Here is a 22155-nt window from a genome sequence, read left to right as displayed (position 1 = left end):
ATTACATAAATGTGAATTTTATGTAATTATATTTTCCATAACATACAAGAGGTTGAAGTTTCCAATCAGCATTCCAACTTCAGATATATTAACATAAGATCAGTGCAAATAACATGCATAACAATATTTATGACCATATATGCTTATAATAAATATTAAAACTTATTTCATATTGTATATAGGGAAGATTTAACATTATATTTCTGTCCCTTTTGTAAATGTTATCATGTATACTAACTTTAAGAAACTTGCTCAAGGTTACAAGATTATTAAGTGGGATAATCCAGATTCAAATTTTAAATTCATGTTTATATCCATCTGTTTATGTTGCTTCTGTGTGATAGCTGAGAGCTTCCAGAAAATTTATGGTTCTGGAAGAACGTCCAAGAAGGGAAACACAAATAAATGACAATATTGAGGGATTTGGCTTTGCTATTATAAACAAATAATTGCAACTGTTTCATACAAGCAGCATAAAACACATATGGTACACATGAATACACTATGATGTGGCCTAAAGAAAGCTGGGATACATGGTGGTTTGACTGTAATTAATTATAATGGTGTCCGTCTTTTGCTATTAGGACTGAACTATATCTATCACTGTGTTACACACTATGGCACTTATCAGACTCACTCACATTTGAGTAATAGCATGTGTTTTATCAGTCAATTAATAAATTAAGCTGGTGTGTGTATGCAGGTTATGAACATAATCATATGAATTGGCAATGGTGAAGTGGGGGCTGCTTCATACATTTTTCAGAAGCTAAAATGATAAAATATTTATTCAGACTCACAATTACTCTTTATAAGATGACGAAGGTTTTAATTATTTAATCACATCCCTCGGTGGTCTTATTTGTTCCATCCCCATGGCTAGCAGAAACTGCTTTCTGAGAAGATGGATACCATTTCTCACGGAGTTCATCAGCTCAACTTCCTGTAATTACAAATCATGGTCAATATTGTCTCACTTTGAGTGCTTAGTCTTACTCCCAGAGCACCTTCTAATGTGAAACACAGCCATTTTCCTCCTTCATGCTCAGGTGAAATCTGTTTTCTTTTGTATGTCCATCAGATATTCCCTTGCTTTGACTTCTAATTAGCTCAAACACTCCATGAGTTGAGTTACACAATACCCAAGGGCTTTGAGGGTTGAGATGCTAACTGACATAGGGTTAAGCAGTCTGTCAAAGCACTGCACAGAAAAAGAACAGTGACCTGAAGGCTTAGCTATGTCACCACCCATATTAAGAAAAAACAAATCCCTACTGGGATTCAGTTTCCTTATTTCAAAAATGTTAGAACCTTCTATCACCTTTCAATTTTAATAATTTAACTTGCTTGAGCCAGATTCCTATTGTTTTATAAATTCAGTTATTTAAGGTTCAAATTTATTCCACATAGTTTACAAAGTAATAGAAATAGTGTCTTTGGCACCAAAAAAGTATTTAGGTTTTAGGGCAGGAGAGATGGCATAGTGGTTAAGTGCGATTCCTGAAAAAGTATGAAGACTTGAGACAGCCTAAAACCACTCGAGATCCAATCTCTAGAACTCATGTAAGCAGCTAAGCATGGCCACACACACTTGTAGCCTCAGTTCATAGTAGAGACCAGGAAACTATGTGGGTTCACAGAAAGCAGCAAGCTCTGGTATCAGTAAGAGATTCTGACTCAAACAAGACTGGGCAAAAGAACAATGGAATGGGACACCCAGTGTTCCCTCTGAGCGCCACAGGTGGGCACATTGTAAATACACATACGTGTGTGTACAACACAACAGATACATAAAACAATAATGATGTATGTCTTATTGGGAAAGAGGCCAGATGTAAGAGTCTATTCCTACTAGCTTAAGGATTGCTAAAATCTAATGCTTGTTCTGCCTCTATAGTGTACAAATTTCCCATTCAGGCCATGTATCCAAATATTATCTCACAGATGTTATTTCTTTCTTTTTTATTTATAATCTCCATAACTCAGTTGGCAGATTCATGTTGGATCCACAGAGAAAGAACACATATCAAGATTTAATCTTTGATGCTTACAATCCCTTCTGAGGCGTGAGCACTGCATAGATAAGGTCTTGGAAGGAAGTGAAGAAATAAATTCCAAATAAGGACCCCAGAACAGAGTGGAAACCAAGCAGACAGGAGTCACTGGTTCTGCCCCCTCACCTTCTCTGAATATCTGTGGTTTCCTTGCTCTTCTTAATTTTACTGGTTGCCATCTCTTGTATCTGTTCACATACTCTTATGACAAACTTCAACTCCAACTAGCAACCCTAGGTCACTAATGAATACACTTAAATTTAACCCTGCCATAGCTACTAAGAAGTTCAGAGTCAAACAAGATGAATTTCAGTAACTATATACTCATAGAAACTAATATATATATATACACACACACACACACACACACACACACACACACACACACACACACACACACATATATATATATATATATATATATATATATATATATATATATATATACATGTACATACATACATACACACACATATACACACACACACACACACACACACATATATACACACACACACACACACACACACACACACACACACATATATATATATATATACACACACACACACATATATACATATATATTATTCTTGGGGTTGGAATGATGACAGGGGTTAGGTGCTTGCCTGTGAAGCCTAAGGATCCCAGTTAAGGCTTGGTTCCCCAATACCCACTTAAGGCAGATGCACATGGTTACACATGCACCTGGAGTTCATTTGCAGTGGCTAGAGGCCCTGGTGAGCCCATTCTCTCTCTCTCTCTCTCTCTCCTTCTCTTTCTGTCTCTCTCAAATAAATAAAAATAAAGAAAAATTTTTTAAAAAATCATTATTTTCTTCTTGTCCTAACCTATCACATTTACCAATGTGCCTGATCTTTTTGTTTGTTCTGTTATAAAGTATTTATCAAAATTTCAATTTCATGGTCTCAAACATATTTTGAGGAAAAGCATGCTTTTATTATTATAATCTTGTGAGCCATTTCCTTAGGTAAGCTATAAGTTTAAATAATAAATATGGGAAAAATCACCTGGGAAAAACTGCAATTTTAGATATAGTCATTATGTATATTAATTTCCTGGATGAAATATCAGAATATTTAAACAAGCATCCTGCATGCATCATATTTAAAGTACTAAACAATTTTATACCCATCTGAGTCATTGGAATGCACTATTTTAACCCTATTATTCATACCAAATGGAACAAAGGTATTAGCTTTCACAATGGGGTAGAATAGGAGATAATCTCTTTAGTCATACGCAAAGATCCAGAGCTAGGTGCTACCTATAGAATATTTATGCCACCACCACCACCCCAACAAAAATTCTTATGTAAACATGATGGTATGTAAAGGTGGAGCTTTGGGGAAATTCCGAGAGCCCTGAGGGCAACACAGTCATGAATGAGACTGGCATCCTACTGAGACTTCAGAGAAAGTCCCCATTCTTTTTGTTACATGAGGATACAGTAAGAAGATCTCCCTATATAAACCAGAAAAAGTCATTGTATGTTACCAAGTCTGCTGGTGCCTTGACCTTGGATTCTCAAATTCTAGAACTATGTAAAATAAAAATCTGCCATTCCTTTACTGCCTTGTCTGTATATGATATTCTGTTATAGAAGACCAAATGGTCTAAGACACTTGGCTTTATCTCTTGGTCTTATATTAGTTCACTTGTTGACCTCTTTTCAACTGTTTTTCATCGAAGAAAAGACTCTACTGATTATGTTTCATGAGTAGCTCTTTCTTGGAGAAATAATATAAGAAATAGCCTTAGTCATGATTCATGTTTCTTATTCTACTTCTAATCACCTGCAACACCCACCTCTCCAAAGAACACAAGATAGTGTCTTGATATGCAGCTGTACTGTAGCCAGTGAATTTGACCATGAGCAGCACATCATGAATTGGAGAACAGCACTGAGTGTGGACGAGTTCAGTGATACATTGAATGCTTAGCATGTGTACGGCCCTGGGTTCAATTCATAGCACTGGAAATAATGCTTATTATGATAAAGATAGGTGTATTCCTGACAATTTTCTGAAGAAATTTATATCTGCTGCTAGTACCAGATATCAAAGGCTTGTTTCACTTATACATGAATTTGCTCAACTCTTTCTGTTATAAACTCCCAAAGCATGCGGCTTCATTCATATCAATAAAGTGATATGCACATTTGCTTTGCAAGCTAAAAGGAGGAATGTATAAAAAGGCTTGACAAAATAATGCCGTAATCAGTCACTGTAGTTATTGCCACAGCTATCATCATTCACATCTACCATTGGCCTCTGTCATGGTAACAGCTGGCATAAGTATTACTGCCCTCTGAAGGCATGATCGGAGCCTGTTTAGCCAAAGATGTCAAATGGAGTTCACTGATCTTCCCACAATGCCTCCCAAATCCTTGTCAGCCCTTCACCCAGGACAGATTTCAGCAGCTGATACACTGACCTTGTGAATGATAAGAGGTGGGTAATTAACCGTGCTCTTCACTCATCCGAGTCATCACACCAGTCACTTTAATGTGGGGTGATAAAATCTATAATTTTTATGAGGCTTGCCCTACAGATCCAAATGATAAAATATGTGTGAAAAGATAGTGAATATCAGGAGGAACTACTACCTGAACTTTATAAAATATGACCCTCACCAACACTGCTCAGTTCTACCAACTGGGTTTCAGAATCAAGGAGAAGGTGTACCTGCAACCTTAAGAGACTAAAGAAAGATGCTGTCTTCTCATCATCCCTTTCCCACTTACTTGCATGTTGACAGATGGCTTAGCAGTTAGGAGTTTTCCTGTGAAGCCTAAGGATCCTGGTTCAAGGCTTGATTCCCTAGGTCCCATGTTAGCCAGATGCACAAGGGGGCTCACATGTCTGGAGTTCGTTTGCAGTGGCTGGAGGCCCTGGCAAACCCATTTTCTCTCTCTCTCTCTCTCTCTCCATATATATATATATATATATATATATATATATATATATATATATATATATATATTCCTCTTTCTCTCTCTGGCTATTGCTCACAAATAAATATATAAAAATAAATGAAAAAAATTAAAAAAAAAGACATTCCTAAAGTAGTCTCACATAATCACCTAAAACTATTATCTAGGTATATCACTTCATTGAGTAAAACACAACACTTGGCTAATGAATCAAGTGTCTAAAGCAAAAGGGATCATGGCCTTGCCAACACCTGTATTTCACACTTTTAGTTTCAAGTACCATGAAGTAACACAGTCCTGTTTTTTCTTGAATAGTTTTTTTTTCCTTTTATTATGTTACATAACATATTTAACATCCATTCTGTTGTCTGACATGAGATTTATTTTCTTTTTGATTATTAGATATGGACATATTTTGTATGTGAATATCACATGTTGCTTCCATCCTTTCCCTCCTTCTTTCCCTTTTTCTGAAGAGGTCTCCCTCATTGGGGATTCAGGTCAACCCCATAGAGATCGTGGGTCATGCATTATGGCAGCAACAGTCAGTTATTGGAGAGAGGTAATGTCTCTGTGAAAAAGGTCCCAACTTGTGACTCTAACAATCTTTCTGCCTCCTTTTCTCCAAAATTCCCTTAGCCATGCTGGGAGCATTTTAGTCTAATTCAGTGATGGGCACTTAGGAGCCTCTGGATCTCTGGTTTGGTAGGTATTGAGTATCCTCAGTGTCTATCTCCTTCACCCTTGTGCTGATATCAGTTTAACTAAGAGAGCATCATTCTTGCGCATTTCCCCAATTCCTCTGTGCTTTCAGCTAGGGTGGGGGTGGACGGTGCTGGGTCATTTATCTCTTAAGTAGAGTTCCCATCTGCAAAAGAGAAGCAGATTCTCCAATGGGTAGTGAAGTCACTGCCAGTTAGATGAGATACCCATTTATTAATTTAGAGAGAAGTAAGAGTTTAGACACTCTTATAGTGGAAGGTTAGTTGGGGCTTGACAATGGAAAGCAGAATCATTATGTGGGTATGATTCTGACTTGTTTCCCACTTCTAGATATGGTTTCCTTTACACTGACGGGGTGTGTTAGCCAATCCAAGAGCAGTTGGTTATGCACCATGGTGGTGTGCCACCATTGCACGTGTATGAGTATCACATCAAGTTGTTTGCTTCTGAGTCACTTAGACTTTGAATTGAGTGGACAGATGTTAGCCACTTTCCCCTTATCAACAGCTTATTGTAAAAGTAAACTACATCATGGTATAGGGAATTCCAGGCCAGTGCCAAGAGAAAAGGAAAAAAAAAAGAAAAAAAAAAAGAAAAGAAAAGGAAAGGACAGAGAAACAGGAGAAAATTGAGGTTCCTGTTCTTCCATGAAGGAAGGATAGGATTCAGGTAAGAAGCCATCTGGTCCTGGACTTTTCTTTTTGAGGAGTTTTTTTTTAATTACTTTTTTAATCTCCATGGATGTGATTGGTTTGTTTAGGAGATTAATCTGCTTTGAGTTTAGTTTTGGTAGGTGGTATGTGTCTAGAAGTTCATACATTTCTTCCAGATTATTTAATTTTGTGGAGTAGACATTTTGGAAGTATGCCCTGATGGTTATTCTAATTTAAATAATGTCTGAAGTGATTTCTCCTTTTTCATTTCTGGTTTTGTTAATTTGAGACTTGTTTTTTTTTTTTTTTTTGCTTGATCACTTTGGCCAGGAGTTTGTCAATCTTGTTTATTTGTTCATTCTTCATTTCATCATTGATTTTTAAAATTATTTTCTTAGCTTCTAATTCATTAATATCTGCTCTAATCTTCATTATTTCTTCCCATCTGGAGCTCTTTGGGTTGGATACTTCTTGTTTTCCCAGTGACTTTAGATGGACAGTCAGGTTATTGATTTGTCATCTCTGTCTTTGTAAGGAAGGCATTTAAGGATATGAATTTTCCCCTTTATGACTGCCTTTATTGAGTCCCATAAATTTTGGTACATTGTATTTTCATTATCATTCAAACCTAGGCATTTTACAGTTTCTTTTTTTATTTCTTCCACTACCCATAGTGTGTTGTGTAGTCTCCAGGAGCTGATGGAGTTCTTGATGTGTCTCTTGTTAATTTCTAGCTTTAATGCATTGTGATCTGACATGATGTAGGAAGTTACTTCAATTTTCATGACTTTATGAAAGCATGCTTTATAGCCTAACATATGGTCAATTTTGGAGAAGGTTTTGTGGACTGCTGAGAATAATGTGTATTCTGTAGTGTTGGGGCAGAAAGTTCTATATTCATTAGGTTTAGTTGATCTATGATGTTGAGCTCTATTATTCTTCTGTTGATTTTCTGCTTATATGATCTGTCTATTGATGATAGTGGAGTATTGAAGTCTCCAACTATGACGGTGTTGGTGTTTATTTCTGTTTTATTGTTCAGTCGATTTTGTTGTATAAACTCTGGTGCCCCTGTGTTTGGTACATTTACACTAATGATTGTGATGTGTTAATGTTGGATCATTCCCTTTATGAGTCAGAAGTGTCCTTCTCTGTCCTTTTTGATTACTTTTGGTTTGAAGTGTAATTGATCAGATATTAATATAGAAACACCTGCTTGTTTTTATTTCCATTTGCTTAGAATATCATTTTCCAACCTTTCACCCTAAGGAGGTATCTGTCTTTAGTGGTGAGGTGGGTTTCTTGAAGACAGCAGATAGAAGGGTCTAGTTTTTTAATCCGTCCTGACCGCCTGTGTCTTTTGATGGGTGAGACCATTAATATTTGAGGTTATTACTCTGAGGTTTGAATTAATCTCTGACATGATAAGGTGTTTATGGGCTTGGGTGCTTACTTGTGTTATGTACTGTTTTGAGCCTGGTTTATTTTGGTTATTTTGATCTTCTTCTTGTTGGCTATTTACATTGGTTGTTTGGCTGTTTTGTGTGGAGTATTCCCTAAAGTATTCTCTGTAGGTTTGGTTTTGTGCTCATATAATCATAGAGTTGACTTTTTCATGGTGAGTTTATCTTTCACCCTCTATTAAGAGGGATACTTTTGCTGGGTAAAGTAGCTTAGGTTGGAAGCCATAGTTTTTCAGACTTTGAAGTGCTCTATTCCAGGAACTTCTGGCTTTCATGGTTTCCATTGAGAAATCTGATGTAATTTTAATGGGATTGTCATAAACTGAACCACAAGAACATCATGATCATATCAATAGATGCAGAGAAGGCTTTCAACAAAATACGATACCACTTCATGATCAAAACACTGGAAAGAATAGGCATGTAGGGTTTATATCTCAACACAATAACTTTTAAAGGTGATAATTATTTTTTTACAGAAAAGTGAAAGGATACAAAATCAATACACAAAAATCAGTAGCTTTTCTACATGTAAGAGACAAATATACAGAGAAATAAATTCATCAGGCTGTCCCTTTTCCAATAGCAAAAAATAAATTAATACCTTGAAATAACACTAAAAAATGACGTGAAAGAACTCTATAATTAAAACATAAAAACACTAAAGAAAGAAATAGAGGAGGACTTGAGAAGATGGAAGGACCTTCCATGTTCCTACATAGGGGTAATTAATATTGTGAAAATGGCAATTCTACCAAAAGCAATATACAGATTTAATGCAACACACACACACACAAAAAAAACAGCATCATTCTTCACTGAGAATGAAAAAATCTCAAAATGCATATGGATTGGCACAAGGCTTCAGTTATCCAAACATATCCTCAGCAAAAGAAACACCTGTGATGGTATCACCATACCGGATCTAAAGCTATATTACAAAGTCATAGTGACAAAAACAGAATGGTACTGGAATAAAAACAGAAACATAGACCAATGGAAAAGAATTGAAGACCCAGATATTAGGACCATCAACTACAGTTTCTTCATCTTTGAAAAAGTTGCCAATAATATAGACTGGAAAAAAGACAGCATCTTCAACAAATGGTATTGAACAAATTAGATGACCATTTGTAGAAAAATGAAATTAGACCCACTCATTTTTTCCATATACAAAAATCAAGTCCAAATGTATTTAAGACCTCAATATAAGACTTGAAACTCTTCAACTACTGGAATTAACAATAGCAATTACTCTCCATGATATAGGACTGGGAAGACTTCCTGAACAAAACCCTAATAGCCAAGGAAATTAATTAAACAAGCACTCAACCAATGGGATCTCACGAAGCTCAAAAGCTTTTGCACAGCCAAACTTACCATAAACAAAGCCACTAGATTACCTACTGATTGAGATAAAATCTTTGCCAGGTACACCACTGACAGAAGCATAACATCTAGAATCTTCAAAGAACTAAAAAAAAAAAAATTCCTATTGTTTTAAGGCATCTTTTTGGTACCACTGGAAAATTATTACAAATGTACATTGGACTCTAAGCTATTTTCTCACAACTATACTGTTTATAATCTGTCATCAACTTAATTCACTTGTTCACAGAGAATTACAACATCTAAAATGCTGTCCTTATACTTTCTGTTATTTACCATTGGTAGCACTAAACTTTCCTTCCTCCACCTGTAGAGTCCTTCACATGTCTGCTCATAATTACATTGTCAATAAGCACCAGATTGATTTGTCCTATTTGTTGTCTCTATTATCTGGAGATTTCTACCCCACCATATTGATTCTCTATTAATGAGATCTTTTCTATAAGTGAGTTTAATCATTCTGTTCAGCTATAAGGAAGGAAAGTATATGGTCAAATGTAAACTAAAATATTGAAGAGGAGTTAGTTGAGAAAAATGAAGACAATTGTGCTTATACTAGTCCATCCCTATCTGTGAAAAGCTTTTCTTTTTGTAGTTTTCTTATTGACAGCTGTATAGTCTTTAGAAAGATTAAAGTGGTGTTGATTGAAAAAAAAGATAATAACAACAATGACTTTGGGTCTGAGCATGGATGTTCATGATTTTAGACTCTTTGAATTAATAGAACAAAGAAAATCCATAAATAGATTTATGTTGGCTTTCAATTACTAATTGTCTCTGAAGATAAATTCTCTTTTGTCATTAACACAAATTAGCTTAAGGCAACTCCTAGATACTAAAAGTTGCAAGGTAGCAGTCAATATAATCTCATATTTTCTTACAGATATTGCCTGTCCAGATGAATTTCTCTCCCTTTATTGGGTTTTGTTTAACCCTGGAGTCCTGATTAAGTAGGATGCTGATTCTCCAAGACAAAACACACATTAAATATGAGGCTCTTCTTGAGAAGAGGCATTCAAAATCTATACTAAATCCTCGTCACTCAAGTAAGGACTCTGGGTCAATATCATGAGTATTATCCATGAACTTATTAGAAATTCAGAATTTCAAGCCCTTTTCTGGATAGCTGAGTAAGAAAATACAAGGATATCCCAGTAAATTGTACCAATATTCACAAATATATGTGACCATTTTTATCATAAGAAATGACAGTTGTTTTGATAGGAGTCCTAGGTCAGGGTTCTTCATGTTGTGTTCCTGAATTAGCATCATCATCAGGCATGGGGGACTTCCAATTTCATGTAAGGTGATTCATGCTCATCATATATATATATATATATATATATATATATATATATATATATATAATTTCATTGCACACCACAAGTGAAAGATACTCAAATAACCACGAAATAAGAAAATCTGATGATGTAGCCCAATATTGTGTGTTCTATTATGTAATATTCATGATTCCTATGGTGCTAAAAATTGGAAATGTGCCATATTTATCCAGTGACTCATAAACTAATTCCTCCAGTGATGGGTCAAGTACAGGCTATCAAACATACCTCTGCCATTTTAGCTATCAAGGTTACGTATGAGACCAAGTGTGGGAAATTTAATTAAAATAAAGACTTTTGTCTATTTATGAGACAAGAGAGATGGAATGTAAGAAGCATGACAAATTCCTGCCAACATCAGTGAAGCCACACTCAGATGTGACACTTGTTTCTTGGTAGCAGAGCTGCCTGTCCCTCTGGATCCTAAGTGCTTTTCAAATTTTTTTCTTTTGTATTATTTTACTTTATTTATGACTATTATTATTTTTGGTTTTTCAAGGTTGGGTCTTACTCTAGCTCAGGCTGACTTGGAATTTACTATGTAGTCTCAGGGTGGACATGTACTGATGGCAACTCCCCTACTTCTGCCCCCCAAATATTGTGATAAAAGGTGTGTTCCACCACACTCGGCCTCAGCTGCTTTTGAAGTTTGCCTCACCTCCTGACTTCCATTTTTATTAGCTGATGGGTTGCCTTATATTATTGTGGGCTGTTCTTTTCTTTGAAACACAGAAGAATTTGTTGCTCAGTCATTGCAAAAATTCAATACAAAAAAAAAAAATAACAGAGGACTTTGCTCATGAGAAGTGGCACAATCTTGTTTCGAATTTCCACTGATTTGAAATTCACCCAGTTCCATGACAAGACTTTCCAATATAGAAATAATTGTTAAAATTTCCCTATGGATGCCAACTGAACCCAATTAAAGTTATATTTTATAATCATCCAAATGCTTGAATTTGTTCACCAACCCTGTAAACATACAAAAGTGTATCTGATGTCCCCATCTCTCTTCCGTAAGTACAAAACCATCAACACTTCTATTGTGAAATGATTTTGAGCCCCTTCACCATGTTAATTGCTTGACTACTAGCATTTGGCACTTTATCAATTTTTCTTAATTAGTACTTAACACATGGATTCTATACAACTCCTGTGATCTAATCCATGCATTGAGCACCACAGTTCTCTTTCTGGGAATATTAGTTTGAGGTAGACATAAGAGAGATTCATTTACCATATCATTGCCAGCAATCAGGTGTAGAATGGTGAGTCTAGCTGGCTATGAGAGACACTACCAAACATCCCATAAGCAAGCATGCTTTTCTTCTTCAGATTTCATACAGTTCTCCTTCCTCCTAGGATTGCTTTGTTTGATTGGAGTTTCCCATGTATTTGATTGACTAGATCTCATGCTATGTATCTTATAATCAAATTTCTATAATGTCTATTCACTTTGCATTTATTTACAACTTCATAGCATGCCCATAGAAACTACTCCTTTTAAATGCAGCTATCTATGGTAGTTTGAATCAGATTTTCCCCATAAACTCAAGTGTTTTGAATACATGGTTTCTAGGTGTTGGCAATTTGGGAGGTGGTGCCTTGCTGGAAGTCTGTTGAGGGCAGGTTTGCTGGTGTTATAGCTCAGTTGCCCCTGTCAGAGCTCAGCTCACTTTCTTGCTGATATTTTCCACTGGCTGTGGCAGAACTGATGTCCATGCTCTTTTGTGCTGTGTTTTCCCTGCCATCATTAAGCTTCCCTTCAAGAATATAAACCAAAATAAAACCTTTCTTCCCTCAGCTGCTTTTGATGAAGTGACAACAAGGTGAATGTAACTCCAACACATACTATTTCCATAAAATTTAGATAGTTTGTAGATTAGACTCCCTATACTTTAGAGATAGTGAAAACATTAAAGGATAAAGATATAAGCTGATTAGACTCAACACCTGACAATTGTTCAATTTTCAAGAAATATTGGCTTGAACATGATGGTGGGGCAGCTGGGGGAGATGGCCTATCATTTAAAGACACTTGCTTGCAAAGCCTACATACCCACGTTTGATCCTTCCCGTGAACCCGTTAAGGCTTGACACAAACAGCCTATGACAAAAAGGGTGGAGCCAGGAGAATCCTGCTGGTGTTTATTTACAACTTTAAGAGACTCTGTCTCAAAGTGAAAGAAGAGCACGGACACATTATGGTTGTTCTCTGACCTCCACACATGCATGATGGCACACATGCATATATACATATATATTCACACACATACAAATAACATTTTTAAAAGCCCTTTAAAATGAGAAAAGGAGGCTGGGATATAGCTCAGCAGTCCATGGCACTTACTTATAAATCTTATTGATCTGGTTCAATTCTTCAGTACTCATGTAAAGCCAGATGCACAAAGTGATACATGTGTCTGGAGATGGCGGTGTCAAGAGGACCTGGTGTACCCATTCTCTTTCTCTCTCCCTCCCTCTCTCTCTCTCTCTCTCTCTCTCTCTCTATCTCTTTATCTCTCTATCTATCTATCTATCTATCTCTGGATAAATGAATATATATGCAAGGAGACAGAGAAAATGACCACTCTAGGGCATCCAGCTATTGCAAAGAATTCCAGAAACATGTCCCACTTTGTGCACCTGGCTTTTACATGGGTTCTCTGGAATTGATTTACCCCCTGAGTCAACTCTCCAGCTCCCAATGAAAATATTTTGAAAACATGATGTGGGATTGGGTGGAGCAGTCTACAGTTCCACTTCCTGATGAACCAGATACCAGCACAAGGGGGAAGGAGACCAACACAGAGAAAAATCAACTCCTACCACGTCAGAGAGCCAGAGCCTCAGAGGCCCCCAAAACCTCATCACTGAAGCAGACCAAAAATGAACCCAACATGGCTCAGGGAAATTTTGCAGAAGAGGGGCAGAAAGAATGTCAGAGCCACATGTTGGGTCACGATATGCAGAGACATTTATCGTACCAATAACTTTGATCTTACTACACAATGCACGGCCCATATATCTCAACAAGGAGGGTCCAATGGGGAGGAAGTAGGTCAAGGATGAGCCTAATAATGGTACCAAACTGACTTCATCATATGCTGAATACAAAACTAATTAAGAAAAAAAAAGAATTTAAAAAAACCATGATGTGCCGCCCCTAGTTAGGATCATACTGCTCTTGTCTCATGGGCTGTGATCATTTTGAGTACCACGCTTCTCTTGTATCATGACTTGTGGCCATTCTCCATGAGGTATTATGTCTTAAACATGTAGATTTGGTCTGTTAACTTAGTTTGTAGCAGAACAAACATTGTAGTCTTTTCTCACACATTTCTCCTTTGGACTTTTCCATTGTATTCTCCTTCTGGTTTCTGTGTGTGAAGAGGAAGGGTAGGTTAAGGATGTTTGTGTGTGAGCAGACACAGAGATGAACAAGTTTTATTCCAGGGCCTAAAAGGTGACACCAGCCAACCAAGCTTTATTTTTCTAAGATAGGTAAATACTTCCATTTGGTTTCTATATTTGTGTTTATCTAAAATTATCAGGGCCTTTTTAGCATCCCATAAGTTCCTAAGTAAAACTTTAACATATGCTAAAGATTGTAGATATATTGGACCTGGAATGTTCCTGTGACTGATTTATGCTATGAATTTGCATTCCAAAGAAAAATACCACCACTATGGGAAAATATTTTATGTAAATCTTTGAAGGTACAAATAAGAAAGAATTAAACATATGCTTTAAAAGAAAGACACATAGTTTGCTCTCTGATTATACTTATCTGTATTGTACAAATGCATACACAATTCACTGTACCATCTGGAAAACCAAACAGTGGAAAGTTGGAGTGCTAATGCTTTATAAATCTTCTAATTCCAATATTCTCTAGTCTCTGAACTATTTTAGAATACATTGTAGAACCAGCAGACTGCCTTTTCTACTCCAGCTTTCTGATTCATGCTAACTATTTCCTGTTGTAAAACTTGGACTATGTGTACAATTCACCATAACACCCAAATTGAAATATTTTTAAGGAATTACCTTACTATGGTATAAACATGACAGAAAGTGTTTTAATATCGAACACTTTCTCATACAAATATATTGCATGACCAATGTGTGAAAAGTTTTTTGTTAAGTGTTACTGGGAAAGTATTAATATAAGGTTATGATACCATAACCAACATATCATTCAGTTCCTATCATTAAGAAAAGCATTGTGGGGGCAGAGGCTGCAGAGATGGCTTAGTGGTTAAGGCACTTGTCTGCAAAGCCTATGGACCCAAGGTGGATTCCCTAGTGCTCACATAAAGCGCACATGCACAACATGGCACATGCATCTGGAGTTTATTTATGGTGGCTGGAGGTCCTTGTTCTCCCATTCTGTCTGTCTCTCTTCTCTATCTCTCTCTGCTTACAAATAAATAAGTAAACAATTTTACAAAGGAAACCATTGGGAAATAAGTGGAATTTTAACTCAGATCATTTTGGAAAATAATTGATTTGCCTGGAGTTAAGAAGAATTGTTGTAAATAAATAAATAAAATAAAATAAAATAAAAGTAGGGATAAGATGATGACCTATTAACCATGAATTTTTTGTTGTTGTTATTGTTATTGTTTTTCAAGATAGGGTCTCACTCTAGCTAAGGCTGACGTGGAATTCACTATGTATTGTGAGGGTGGCCTCAAATTCTACCTCTGCCTCCCAAGTGCTGGGATTAAAAGTGCGGGCCACCACATCTGGCTCCATGAAATCTTTTTTGCTGTCCTACAACAATAATAAAGCAGATTAAGCTTGCTAATCATACAGATGCCAGTCAAAACTGCTGAACAAAGGACCTTGCCTTTTGAAGATGTAACTGTTAATGTTACTATTAGTATTTCTACCTGTACTTCGACTTTGACTGCCACTGCTGCTAGTTACTCTGTGGTATAGAGCTTGATCCTCAGAATTTGAACCTACTGGGCAAGTGTTCTAACAGTGAACTACATTGCAGGCTTCTATTTATTTGTCTAATTGATTGGAGACAGAGTCTCACCAGACATGAGTTTAAGTAAGGCTAGCCTTGAACACATCACCCTTCTGCCAGCCTTAGCCTCCCTGGTGCTGAGATGACAGGTATGCACAACTACATTTGGCTTGCCATAGCTGATTCTGTCTGCTTAATGGACTTGCTTAAATGATGTCAGTGGATTCAGTATTGCTCATTTGCTTGTTTTTTGTTGCTTTCAGAATGTGTTGATAACACTATTTGCAGGAGAGAGTACCATTTCATCCTCACCAATACAGACAGAAGTCATCCAACCCACTAAGGGTAAAAAAGATGGAGAAAGAATAAGTCAGTATTTCTCTCTCTATGTCTTAGCTGAGCCCAGGCTCATGATACTTTTCAGGCTTATATTCAAAGTTTCACATTAATGATTCCCTCTTGGTTCTCATGTAATTGGAGTCAGTGTACAAGCTACATCATTATCTTCTCTGATATTTCAGTCTTAGACAATAATACAGGCATCCGTTTATCTCTATGTGTTATAAGGAATAGAAATATAATGATGACCAGCATATATACATACATACATACATATATATGATGTAAACACATACATGTGTATGTATATAACATGTACACATACACATATATTATATATATCATATGCTATATATACATTTAATATATAAAATTAATATTAATTAATATTTAAGTTTCCAGGCTTAACATACCAGAGCTCCTGAACACCTGCTGTTTAAAGTTCTCTTTTTTTTTTTTCCAGAGGAGAAATTTACAGGTTGTGAAGCGACTCATTGTGTGACTAGATCTGTAGATATCTAAGCCTTAAGATACAGATTAAAACTTCATGCACATGCAGAATTAGAACCAAGGTCAGCTAAATAAAGAAACTAAAAGAAACACAGAGCATGGGTTACATTAATTCATACCTTCCGAGTGTGAGAAATATTAAGGACATTCTGCCTTTTCTTTCAAAGGGTTTGACAAAATAAAGAAACTCATCTCTGAAGGATGTTATTTAGTTAAAATAAAAAAGCCCCTACTGATTCAAAGGTTCTTGAAACTAAAGCTTAGCCAGTCTCATGAGAATGTGAGGCCAAGCTCTGTCTAAACAGAGTAAATCCCAAGGTCCTGAGTAAGGAAGAAAACCAAGCAGACTGGGTGTGTATGCTTGTCTTAACTCTGAAAACTATGCACCCTTCAGAAGCAAACTGTCTTGCCAATATGCTTAGGATTGTACAGTCATCCTTAGACATTTCCAATAATACCTCTCATGTTTATTTCTGTGAATTTTTCTTATTATGATAACTTTTAATATAATTGACAAAAATAACATGTATTTAACATGTACACTATGAGTGTATGATAAATAAACATTTGAAATGATTACCACAAATCAGATTAACATACCTATCCCCTTGCATAGTTATCTTCATGATTTATTTACCTGTTCTGATGATAATATGTAAGATCAACTCATATTTCATGAATACATTATAATTACCTATAGTCACAGTTCAATTCATTAAGTCTCTAGAAATCCTTTTAACTGAAAATGTTTATGCTTTTACAGGAATCTTACCTTTTTCTCTAGGCTTCACTTTCTGGTAAGTCCTTTCTACTCTCTGGTCAGTTCATTTTGTTGTGTCTTTAACAATTTATTGAATAACAATAACTTCACAATGTTATAGTGAGTTCAAAGGCAGTAATTTGCTAGCTATTCCTTCTTTTTTTCTGATAATCCTGGCTCATGCAAACACATGGTCTTTTATTCCATTCTTAATTGCTAGCATTAACTCTCAAATTATACATTGCATGATCTGTCTTCTACCTATCATCTATATGTCTATCAACTATCAATCATCCATTTATCTACTTATATCTATGTAGGTTATAGAGTAATTATAAAAGGATTAAAAATGCAGAGTTTCAATGGGGCCTGGGAGACCAGAGCTTGAGAAACTATATTGGTAAGGTAATCTGCTGCACAAGGACCTGGAGAAACTATGTGTGTTGCTGCAGGCCTTAGGATCAAGGCTGAGCATCAGGAATGAGATGAAATGAATGACATGACCAGAACCAGAACCAGGTCCAGATTAACAGACAGACAGCTGGACCAGTGAACAGGCAACTAAGTCATTTGATGTTCACAGGAAATGGTCAGATGACAGGTGATGAGTGGGGTACACCGTTTCCTTGATCTGCTGTGACTGATGTTTTCTTGGGGCTGGCTTCCTTTTGTGATTTTAATATGCTCATGTGTTCCTATAGTCCCAGTTCACCATGATGAATTTGTGTATGGCATACTTTCTACTCCCAGGAATAAGTTAGTCATGTATCCATTTGAGCTGTATGGGTGGTGCTGGAAAGATGGTACCATTCGAGTTCCATCCAGTTGCATACTTACCCTTCAATTCCAAAATGAAGTGAAAAGCACTGGGTAAAATGTATTTACTGAAGCTATGATTGGTGGCTTATGCCTAGGATGAGGTATGAGGATCACCATGGGTGTGATGTCAGTTTGTCCCCCTCTACTGTATACAAGGACCAGGATAGGGAGGTTACCGCGACCCCTTAATGATGTCCCAAAGAAGGGCTTGTTTTGGTGGCCGATTATTTTTGTTTAAGAGTAGAAATGGATCCAGAGGAGCAACCTGACATTAGAGAGGCGAGCGAGCGTTCCCCAGAGTAGGTTGAGCGCTGTTACTCATAGGTCATTGATTTCGATAAAGTCATTTGGATTGACCTTCGAACAAGGGGCACAAACGGGGTCTGAGCCTGTTAGAAGAGCAGTGCTGGACCCTTACCCGTCATTGGATCGGCCTCCTCTCAGTGAGGTCGTCCTGTCTTAGGCGGGTTGAGACTTAGCCACCCATTCCGTCGCTGACTTACCAGACCACTCACTTTGTGGAAATGCAACACATTTTGCTCTCAACAAGACCGTCAAAGCCCCATAAGGATCCTGGAGGAAATATGTTTGGTAGCCAATTAGTATGAGGCGTTGCGGAGACCTGAGTTATTATTCGGAGGGGTGGGACCAAAATTTCCACCCCAGGGTGGATCTTTGCAGGGAGGTAAAGTCTAAGGGTCAAGATGGGAGGGATAGTTGCAGGGAGGTAAAGTCTAAGGGTCGAGATGGGGGGGTTGTCTTGTTCTTTTGGCGGGTCAGCGGCAAATGTTTCTTCTGTGGCGAGGCGATGGTAGTGGACTTCCACCGGCTTGATTGTAGAATCTACCTGACTCTTTTTTTTTTTTTTTAATTTTATTTATTTATTTGAGAGCGACAGACACAGAGAGAAAGATAGATAGAGGGAGAGAGAGAGAATGGGCGCGCCAGGGCTTCCAGCCTCTGCAAATGAACTCCAGAACGTGTGCGCCCCCTTGTGCATCTGGCTAACGTGGGACCTGGGGAACCGAGCCTCAAACCGGGGTCCTTAGGCTTCACAGGCAAGCGCTTAACCGCTAAGCCATCTCTCCAGCCCAGAATCTACCTGACTCTTAACAAAACTTGTTAATCGTTTAAAGGCTCAGGGGCCAAAAGAGAGAAGTAAAAGGAAACCTACAAAAGGTCCTAGCAGACTGGGAAGCAGAGTGGTTAGCCATGGAGATGTGGAAAACCAATTTTTGTACCATGACTCTTGTTGTTCTTGAGTCCTTTTTCTATCCTCTAGATTTCTTTTAACTTTATCAAGGCTATTTTGCACTAGCCCAGTCTTATCTGAGTAGAAACAGCATTCTTCTTTGAGGGCTACACAGAGTCCCCCTTCTTTAAGGAAGACTAGATCTAATCCTCTCCAATTTTGAAGAACTATCTCAGAAAGGGAAGCTAATGAATCTTTAAGATCTTGTATTCCCTCCTGTATGAGGCTGAGATCTCTATCCACTAAGGCACTGAGATGTGAAAAATGTTGTTGGGAGGTAACCATTGAGGCAATACCTGTCCCGGCCCCTGCAGCACTAAGCCCCAGGAGCACAGTCAGGGTAATAGCAGTTAAAGGCTCTCTTTTTTGTCTGATGGAGATACCCTGATCCAGAGTGGATAAAAATTCTTCTGGATTATGGACAAGGAATCGCGGTAGCACAGTAACTACAACGCAGTAATCTTTATTATTAATAAAATCCTTATTGACTATGAAAGGAATCAGACCTGAGGAGCAAGCAAAATAGGTGTTATCAGGGGCTTTAGTATAGGTGGAAGTTTTATTGACAATAGCAGTCTGATTACAGACTGATATGAGTGAATGGGGGGGGGGGCAACATTTTAGGGCCAACAAGACAGAGTCCAATACCTGAAATGGAACTAAGAGTAAGGCCTCCATCTGGGGCAGCATGCCAGGATAGGCCATCTGTATCATTGGTGAATATAGGGGCCATAAGCATGGCAACACCCTCATAAAAGGGAGGTGTAGGAAAAAAGCAAATCCAGCATTCTTGATAATCGGGATTGCTAGTATTATGAATAGCTTCTAGGGAGGCGTTTACTAAAGAAACAATGAGATCAGCCGAACTTGGGGGTCCCTCAGGGATGGTGGGTTGGAACAAGGTATATTTTTGAGATAACTGAGTGACAATAGGGGGTGTGGTAGACCCAATAGTTAATTTGGGTCTGGCTGGCTTAAGTAAGATGGGGTTTGGTCCCATGGCTGCAGAATTTTTATTGGGAATAGACTTAAGTAATCTGATTCTAAAAGTAAGTACAATATCTTTTCCTTCTTGATAGACTCTGAGCCCCCATTCAAATCCCCGACCGGTCCAATCTTGTTGTTTGGCCTGAGGGGTGAATTGAATTAACAGGGGGTTGCACCATCCACCTGTAGAGGAGTAGGCAGTATTACAGAGTCGTCTTACATCCTGGGGGGAATGGTTAGGTGTTGCCTGAGGATGTTTCCACTTTTGTTTGACAGTAATGTAGTCCCAGGAGGAAGAAGGCTTCCAATAGGCGTCCCCAGTAGTTTCGCAACCCCAGGAGGCACAAAAATAGTCATTAGCCCACCCGCACTTATAATTGAGGGATTTATCTCGGTGGGCTCCCGGGCAGACATAAAAACCCTGCAGGCCGTGAAGGAGACTTTTTTCGACATCGTTTCTACAGCCAGCGAAACTGGGGTTGCGTGCAGGAAGTTCAGGTGCTAAACCTTTGGGCCAAGGCCAGAATACTTCCTCAAGACCCCAATCAGGGTGTGCTCCAAGGGCAAAGGCATAGAGATCTATTTCTAGATCAGGCCATTGAGGCTGGGGTCCGACCGAAGAGCTAGAGTTAACAATATCTCCGGCCTGGTTTTCAATGATCCAAGTGTAGTTATAAATTTGATAAGGGGAGGGGGCACTTACCACCAGCCGGGTTACAAGTAGAAATGAGAGAATGGCAAGGCTGAGCATCTTTCTGTAATTAAGCACAATTAAAATCTTTCTCAGGGATTTCCCTGGGAGAATTAATCAATTTTATTAGCCTCTCTGGGAGCCATCTAGCATTTTGTTCTTTAGAGTCATATATGCAAGCATGTCCCTTTCCCCAGATTAACACAGGATCTGGGCCAGACCACTTGTGAGTTACTGGGTCCTTCCATAGAGCTTGAGCATAATTATTTGATGTGGAGGGGTGCCAGAACCTATCTGCTGCAGATTTGCCTTCTTTATCTAAAGTTAAGAAATTTAAGACCAGCAGGGCATGGTTTAATAATGTTTTCGGGTTTCTTGCTGGGCAGTATAATATTCCCCCAGAATGTTGCAACTTAAAGAGCATGTTTTTAAGAGTTTGATGTGCTCTTTCTACTATACCTTGTCCCTGTGGATTATAGGGAATATCAGTAAGATGTTTTATTTTTAATTGAGCACAGAATTGTTTAAAGCTAGTGCTGGTATACCCAGGGCCATTGTCTGTTTTGATGACTTTTGGCAATGGCATAAAGGCAGAGCAAGCAAATATATGATTAACAACATTTTTAGTAGCTTCTCCATTCTGAAGGGAAGCACAAATAAATCCACTAAAGGTATCTATAGACACATGAATATATTTTAATTTGCCAAAAGGCGAATAATGGGTAACATCCATTTGCCATAATTCCCCTGGTGTAAGGCCACGAGGATTAACTCCCAAGTGTGGCTCAGGCAAAAATGTTATACAGCCCTGGCACTGGCGGACTATCTGTCGGGCCTGTTCTCAGGTGATAGAAAACATCTGTCGGAGAGTTTGGGCATTAAGATGGTGTAACCGATGCACCTCTTGTGCCTGAGATATGGGGTCAGGTGGGGTGACCATGCCAGTTAGGACAATAGAACTATTTTGAGTTGCCTGATACCCAAGGTCATTTCCTTTACTTAAGGGTCCAGGAAGACCAGAATGTGCTTGAATATGTCCTACAAAGAAGGAGTGAGTTCTGGCCAGGATTAGTTGTTGAAGTTTAGCAAAAAGAGGGGAAGCATTGGTAGAGGGACGGATGTAAGGGACTGTCTCGAGCAAAGGGACTGAGCTGGCTACATAGGCACTGTCAGTATAAAGGTTAAATGGGTGATTGGAGAGAGTCTCAAACACCTGTATAACAGCAACCAATTCCACA

The sequence above is a fragment of the Jaculus jaculus genome, chromosome 1 (genome assembly GCF_020740685.1).
Source record: "Jaculus jaculus isolate mJacJac1 chromosome 1, mJacJac1.mat.Y.cur, whole genome shotgun sequence".
In the NCBI taxonomy this organism is placed as follows: domain Eukaryota; kingdom Metazoa; phylum Chordata; class Mammalia; order Rodentia; family Dipodidae; genus Jaculus; species Jaculus jaculus.
This window is presented reverse-complemented; position numbering follows the sequence as displayed.